This window comes from Chrysemys picta, chromosome 9 (assembly GCF_011386835.1).
Source record: "Chrysemys picta bellii isolate R12L10 chromosome 9, ASM1138683v2, whole genome shotgun sequence".
Taxonomy (NCBI): domain Eukaryota; kingdom Metazoa; phylum Chordata; order Testudines; family Emydidae; genus Chrysemys; species Chrysemys picta.
This window is the reverse complement of record NC_088799.1, coordinates 65,578,676-65,587,182: the sequence shown is the minus strand read 5'-3', so window position 1 is coordinate 65,587,182 and position 8,507 is coordinate 65,578,676.

Here is an 8,507-nt window from a genome sequence, read left to right as displayed (position 1 = left end):
ACTCATCTGCACCCCAATTTTTTGGCAAAAGTAAGCTTTGGTCCTTTTTGCTGTTGCCAACTGATGAAATTGGCAAGAGCAAACGGGACAAATGCCCACTGTGCCAAAAAGGTCAGGACGGTGGATTTTTTAAAAAGGCTCGAGAGGTGATCCTGGCAATTACAGACTGGTAAACTTAACTTGAGTACCAGGCAAATTGGTTGAAACTATAGTAACAGAATTGTCAGACACATAGGTGAACACGATATGTTGGGGAAGAGACAACATTGCTTTTGTAAAGGGAAATCATGCCTCACCAATCTAGTAGAATTCTTTGAGGGGCTCAACAACCATGTGGCCAAGGGGATCCAGTGGAAATCATGTATTTGGACTTTCAGAAAGCCTTTGACAAGGTCCCTCAGCAAAGGCACTTAAGCAAAGTAAGGTGTAATGGGATAAGAGGGAAGGTCCCCTCATGGATCAGTAACTGGTTAAAAGACAGGAAATAAAGGGTCAGAATAAATGGTCTGTTTTCACAGCATAAAAATGTAAATAGCAGGGTCCCCCAAGGATTGGTATTGGGACCAATGAGGTTCAACATATTCATAAATGATCTGGAAAAAGGGATAAACAGTGAGGTGGCAAAGTTTGCAGATGTTGCAAAATTGCTCAACATAGTTATGTCCAAAGCTGACTACGGAGAGCTACAAAGGGATCTCACAAAACTGGGTGACTGGGCAACAAAATGGCAGATGAAATTTAATGTTGATAAATGCAAAGTAATGAAGATTGGAAAACATAATCCCAACTATACATACAAAATGATGGGATCTAAATTAGCTGTTACCACTCAAGAAAGAGATCTTGGAGTCCTCATGGATAGTTCTCTGAAAATATCTGCTCAATGTGCAGCATCAGTCAAAAAAGCTAACAAAATGGTAGGAACCATGAGGAAAGGGATAGATAGTAAGACAGTAAATATCATAGTGCCATTATATAAATCCATGGCATGCCCACACATTGAATACTGCATCCAGTTCTGGCCACCCCAGATCAAAATATCTAATATATCAAAAGATATATTAGAATTGGAAAAAGTACAGAGAAGAGCAACAAAAATGATTAGGGGGATGGAATGGCTTCCGTATGAGGAGAGATTAAAAAGACTGGGACTGTTCATCTTAGAAAAGAGGCATCTGGGGGCGGGGGGGAGATATGATGGAGGTCTATAAAATCATGACTGCTGTGGAGAAAGTGAATAAGGAAGTGTTGTTTACTCGTTCACATAGCTCAAGAACCAGCAGTCACACAATGAAATTAAAAGGCAATCTGTTTAAAACAAACAAAAGGACGTATTTCTTCACACAACGCACAGTCAGCCTGTGGAACTCGTTGCCAGGGGATGTTGTGAAGGCCAAAACTATACCTGGATTAAAAAAAAAATTAGATAAATTCATTGAGGATAAGGACATCAGTGGCTATCACTCAAGATGATCAGGGATGCAACCCCATGCTCTGGTGTCCCTAAACCTCTGACTGCCACCAGATGGGACTGGACGACAGAGAATGACTCACTTGATAAATTCTCCTGTTCTGTTCATTCCCTCTGAAGCTTCTGGCACCGGCCACTGTCAGAAGACAGGATACTGGGCTAGATGGACCATTGGTCTGATCCAGTATGGCTGTTCTTATGTTCCAATAGTGTGCAGGCTCACTAAACCCCTCCACCCACAGTTCTGCACTTAAGTATTAGCTGCAGATTCCCATGGCTAATCAAAATGCCTAGAAGAGCACTCATCTTCTGGTGCCATCACAGCAGTATATACTACCTCCACTGCTAACGTGATTTTCAGAGGTGCTGAGCACCCACAACTGTTGTTGCAATCTATGGGAGCTGTGGGTGCTCAACTTTCAGGAGGCCAACCAGCAACCTGATCAAAACATACTCCATTCCTACCTAGCACCCCTTCCAGGCTTCGACTGTACTAACTTCTGGACCAAAGGAGGGAAGAGCCACATTCATACACTAACAAACTCTGTGTTTGTACAGCAGCTAGCACAATAGCATCCTGATCCATGATGGGTTTGTAGGTGCTACAACAATATAAATAATACAAAATAATAGTAATAAACAAGATACTGGGTCAAACCCCATAAAAACAATATATACTATACTACTCACTAGGGTAGAGCAGTTCAGTACCCTCAACATAATGCTTTGTACTAGCAGACTGCCCCACCCCCAGCAAAAATATGCAAAATAAAAGCAGGGTCCTGCCAAATATAAACTCAGTGACCACAAAATGGAAATAGTAACAGAGAAGACAAAGTGCAGCAGCAACCCAGGGAGGAACATTGTGCAGCCAAGCAAAGCGAGAGATGTTTGCTACATGCTAAGCAAAAAGGAGCATGAGAAAGACTCTTCATCAAATGATCAGAAATGGCAAAAGACAAAGGGAAAAGGAAAGTGATGGCAGAAACAGCATGGAGACATGCAGCAACCTGCTATCAAATCAAAAATAGACTCAGACACGAAACAGACTCAGGGGATGAAAGCCCATTCACTACCATGAAGTCCTAACCTATGCTGCCTGATCTGTGAGATCAGCTGCTGACAGTGTTCTCTCTTTTAGCCCCTGATTCCAAGCTTCCTCCCCTTGGAGTCAATGAAAAGGGCTCCCATGGACTTCAGTCAGCTTTGGATTAGGCCAGAGGTAGGCAACCTATGGCACGTGTGCCGAAGGCGGCTCACAAGCTGATTTTCAGTGGCACTCACACTGCCTGGGTCCTGGCCACCAGTCTGGGGGGCTCTGCATTTTAATTTAATTTTAAATGAAGCTTCTTAAACATTTTAAAAACCTTATTTACTTTACATACAACAATAGTTTAGTTCAGTTTGTTTACCTGCCATGTCCGCAAGTTCGGCCAATCGTGGCTCCCAGTGGCCGTGGTTCGCCGCTCCAGGCCAGTGGGGGCTGCGGGAAGCAGCGCGGGCCGAGGGATGTGCTGACTGCCGCTTCCCGCATCCCCCATTGGCCTGCAGCGGCGAACCACGGACGCGGCAGGTAAACAAACCGGCCTGGCCCGCCGGGGTGCTTACCCTGGCAGGCCACGGGCCAAAGGTTGTCGATCCCTGGTTTAGTTACATATTATAGACTTATAGAAAAAGACCTTCTAAAAACATTAAAATGTATTACTGGCACACAAAACCTTAAATTAGAGTGAATAAATGAAGACTCAGCACACCACTTCTGAAAGGTTGCTGACCCCTGGATTAGGCTTTAGCCCTTTGGTAATGCTCATAGAGCATATCATGCTGCTAATAAAGATTGTTTTAATTGAATTAAGTGGGTCTCCCCAAAGAACAGTAACTGTGTGACACAGCTTTATGTTCCTAGTCAGTCAGCCAGCCTAGACTCAGTGCATGGGGTCCACCTGGCACCACACTTGACACTAATTAGCATTTTGGCACCTTTGTGGGTAATCTCAACACAGGGACCAAAGAGAACAGAGATTGAACTCCCCTCTAGCAGCAGAGAGATAGTATGAAAGGAGCCTGCATTATCAGCTTGATATTCTGAGGCTCAACAGGGGTTCAAGTCTCCTGGTCAATCTGACATATTTCAGCAGCACTAAATTCCCTTGACAATTGTTAAAGAATGCAGTTTAACCTACGTGATGGAAGACTCATAATTGTATTAAACTAGCCTTTTTTCACAACCATATTAGAATACTCATGCTGCTCCTTCAGGAACTAATACACATGTATAGATCTGATAAGGGCTGTGACTGAATTGGGTGACATAGTCATTACACAGTTTGGTCCCATCCACACAGGCCTGTTATAATAGGTCATTCAGGAGTACCATTGTAACAGTCCTCTGGCTCAGCTGGGGTTAATGGACCCAGAGCTGTAGTGCTGATGCAAACCACATTAGCCACTGTTAAAATGCATAACTTTCTGTAACACTGTTACATTGTTGTAGCGTGTGCAGGGCCTTATTGTTCTGGCTTGTGAGGGAATCATCTTTATGGGCAGAAGGGAGGTTGTTCTCTCTGCTATTGCCTGCCAGCTGGGATCAGACCAGCTTGTCTGTAATTTGCCATGATCTCTGAGGCTAGGTCTATACTACCCGCCTGAATCGGCGGGTAGAAATCGACCTCTCGGGGATCGATTTATCGCGTCCCAATCGATCCCCGAATCGGCGCTCTTACTCCACCAGCGGAGGTGGGAGTAAGCGCCGCCGACAGAAAGCCGCAGAAGTCGATTTTGCCGCCGTCCTCATAACGGGGTAAGTCGGCTGCGATACGTCGAATTCAGCTACGCTATTCACGTAGCTGAATTTGCGTATCTTAAATCAACTCCCCCCTGTAGTGTAGATGTACCCTGATTGTGCTGAAGGATCTCCTCCCTTAATTCCCAGGGAGGAGGGAAACATCTGCCATCCCCCATCTGGATGCCGACCCAAAGGACAGCAGCATGTACTAGCTGCTTCACAGCCCTCTTTCACAGTCTGGGCACATACAGTAGAAATCATGGAGACATTTTGGCAAAACTAGCAGGGGTTATTGCCCCAAAACTGGGGGTTCTGAAGGGCTTTGGTTGATCTGCTGCTTGGCCTCTCCTTCCCTTTTATCTTCATAGCAAACAGCATGGTAAGAAACAAGGGGTTTCACTCTCCATATTTAAAAGAGTAACAGACTGGGGGTTGAATCGATAGTTTTGTGACATGAGGCCCAGGATTGGGAGGCAGGAAATCTGGCTTCATGCCCAGTTAGCCAGAGATTCACTGTGTGGCCCTAAGCAAGTCACTTGAGGTCCTGATTTGTACTGAACTATGTTCAGGGCAAAATTGGAGCGGTCGGTGGGAACTTCAGGTGCATTAGGCCCTTCACCTCTCTGTGTCTCAGTTTCCCATCTGTAAAATGGGGATAATCATGCCTATTTGCATCTCAGGAGTTTCATGAGATTCATGGTTCAATCCAAAGCCCATTTGCTGTCAATGAGCGTCTTTCCACTAACTTCAAAAGGTGCTGGATCTGGCCCCTGTAAGGTGCTTTGATCTCCTCAGTTAGAAGGAGGGGTACAAATACAAAGAATAATTTTTCTTATTATTTTAAATGCAGGAAAATCTCATCTAAAGCTGGGTTAGGGCACTGGACTCAGGAGATCTGGGTTTGATTCTTGGTTCTGCCACAGACTTCCTGTGGGATCCTTGGGCATGTCACCTGATCTCTCTGTGCCTCAGTTCCCAGCTATAAAATGGGAATCCTTATACTCCCTTTGTCTGTCTTGTCTCTTTCACTTGTAAGCACTTCGAGACAGGAGCTCTCTCTTATTGTACTTTGTGCACTGGGCCCAGCACAATGGGACCCTGGCCTCAGGTGGCAACTCTAGGTGATACTGTAATACAAATAATAAAATAACATTCGAAAAGCCCTTCCTATGCTTCAGCAAGGTGGTTGGAACTGGACTGTGATAACACTCAGAATATCCCAAAGCTAAATCAAGGGAGTCCAAGACGTTTAGCTGACAGCACTGGAAACATCAAAGAGCTGAGCCTCCGCTGTGGTCAATTGGCATAGCTCCGTGGACAGCAGTGGAGTGACACTGATTTACACCAGCTAAGGATCTGGCCCCAGATTTCACCTTATTTTTTAGAAGTCTAGAGCAAATCCTAATAATGTGAACAAGGAAAAGATCATGTGACTCTTTTGCCTCCTCAACGGGGTGGCAGCCATGGCCATAAACAAGATGGCAACATTAGCATTTCAGTGATGGTAACACCCTACAGCTCAGTGAAGTTCACATTTCCCTGAGTGTTATTGTTTTCTCCCAGTGAAGGACAATACAGCATCCCAAAGGTGGATGTGATAATCCACTTGTTTTGGAGCCATTGGGTAAATAGCAGCTGGTAGGATCCAGATGATACTGACTCCAGATCCAGATACCAACTGCTGCTACGAATAGAGAGAGGCCTTGGCTACACTTGCAAGTTAGAGCGCATTAAATCAGCCTCGGGCACCCTAACTCCTGAGGTGTCCACACTGGCAAGGCATGTAGAGTGCCCGGACTCTGCGGCTGGAGTGCCCCTGATAATCCACCTCCATGAGAAGCATAAAGCTTGCCTGTGCCCTGGCTGGAGCGCCGTGGTGCCAGTGTGGACGCCCTGGTCTATTAATGCACTCTGATTGGCCTCCAGAAGTGTCCCACAATGCCTGTTCTAGCCACTCTGGTCATCACATTGAACTCCACTGCCCTGTCCTCAGGTGACTAATCGTCACACCCACCCTTTAAATTCTCTGGGAATCTCCTTCCTGTTTGCTCAGCAAGGCGTGGAGTGCTCTCAGCGCATCTTTCCAGCTGACCATGTCTCCATGCGCCAGACAATCCCCAGTATGGAGCAATGGTGAGGTGCTGGACCTCATCAGTGTTTGGAGGGAGGAAGCTGTCCAGTCCCAGCTGCACACCAGCCATAGGAATTACGATACCTATGGGCAGATATCAAGGGCCATGATAGAAAGGGGCCATGACCGGGACACAATGCAGTGCAGGGTTAAAGTGAAGGAGCTGCAGAATGCCTGCCACGAAGTGTGGGAGGCAAACCGCCGCTCCGGTGCTGCGCCCACAACCTGCCGTTTCTACAAAGAGCTGGACGCGATACTTGGGAGCGACCCCACCTCCACTCCGAAGAGCATCGTGGATACTTCAGAGGCTATAACAGCCCAGAGTTCAACAAGGCAGGAGGAGGAAAGCGGGAGTGAGGGTGCTGAGGAGGAGGGGGGCCCAGAGCCAGAGGACGGCCCAGCATCCCTAGATGCATGCAGCCAGGAGCTGTTTTCAAGCCAGGAGGAAGGTAGCCAGTTGCAGTGGATGGTGCTGGGGGAAGAACAAACAGCAGAGGAGGTGCCCAGTAAGTGGCTTTTATTTTGGGAAGGTAGTTGCTTAGTGCGGGCTCTTGGGGCGAGGAGGTTGCAGAAAGAAGGGTTAGGGCTGCGTGCATGCCTAGATGCGGAATAGGGCGTTGATGTGCTCTCTCACATTGCGATAATCAGCCTCAGTGATCTCATCGAAGGTCTCATGCAGAAGCTGGGCAATCCGCTTGCGCAGGTTGCTTGGCAGAGCTACTGTGCTCCTTGTCCCAGTAAGGCTCGCATGTCCGCACCACTGTGCCATGAGGGGCAGGGAGACCATTGCTGCACACAGGCAAGAGGCATAAGGGCCAGGGCAGAAGCCGCATTGTAATAGAAGCCCCTCCCTTGCGTCCCAGGTCACCTTCAGCAGCAAGATATCTTCCAGGATGAACTCATCCTGTGGAAAATGTGGGGACAGTGTTCAGTATAGGGGCCCCCTGCAATTGTTGGCTCGCTCCAAGGCACAGGACCCCAGAGGACAGTACGGCCCTGAAACAATCAGTCCCCTTGCCCCTGTGCTTACTCACCATTTCGGAGCTCCTGCGGGTTATGTGCGCTTGCTTTAGGATGGGCACTTTCTGCTATTGTGTACACTATACTTGTCTTTAAGTTCGGCTGAATCATTGCCCTGTCTAGTGTGAACAATGTTGCCTCTGTTAAGTGTTGCATTTTGGCTTTACAGATGCAACATTGAGATCCTAAGCATTATGGAGCGCTAAGCGGACTCGATGCGGGCAATCATAGCACTGCAGACAGAGCAGATCCACGCCCACCCGCCCCTGCAGCCCTTGTCCCAAAACTCTTTCCCTTCTGCCCCCATATCACCGCCAACCCACTTCCCCCAACATCCGGTTTCTTATCGCCACCAGCTGCCTCCAATACCTATAGCTTTACCAACCAGCCCTGCAAACTATGACCCTTACACACTGCACTCAACCGCCATCACTATGCATTTTAGCCAGCCTGAAGTACAGCACTCATTGCATGGCACTCCAGAAAGGAAGGTTGAGTATGATAACAAGACATACACAAATCTGTAATTGTTCCGTTCCCCACCCCACCCCCTTCCCTCCTCCCACACAGCACAGATGTGTCATGCCCTTTCTGTTTCCCCAGCAGTTGTGTTTCTTTTCAATAAATGAATTTTTTGGCTTTGAAAACATTCTTTATTGCATTAAGTAAAAGATACCGTAGCCCAGGAACGCAACAGGCACTGTAAGTCAGTGCATCATACATAGCAAACACAGATGCCTACTAGCATTGGAACCACTGCACTTCACTCCCGTGCAGGGCACCAAACATTACTGGTGGCTTTCAGCATCGAATTGCTCCCTCAAGGCATCCCCAATCCTTACAGCCCTGCGCTGGGCCCGTCTAATAGCCCTGCTCTCTGGCTGTTCAAATTCAGCCTCCAGGTGTTGAACCTCCGTGGTCCATGCCTGAGTTAAGTTTTCACCCTTCCCGTCACAAATGTTATGGATGGTACAGCACACAGCTATAAGCATAGGAATATTGTCATCGGCCAGGTCCAGCTTCCCATACAGACAGCGACAGCGGCCCTTTAAATGGCCAAAAGCACACTACACAGTCATTCTGCACCGACTCAGCCTGTT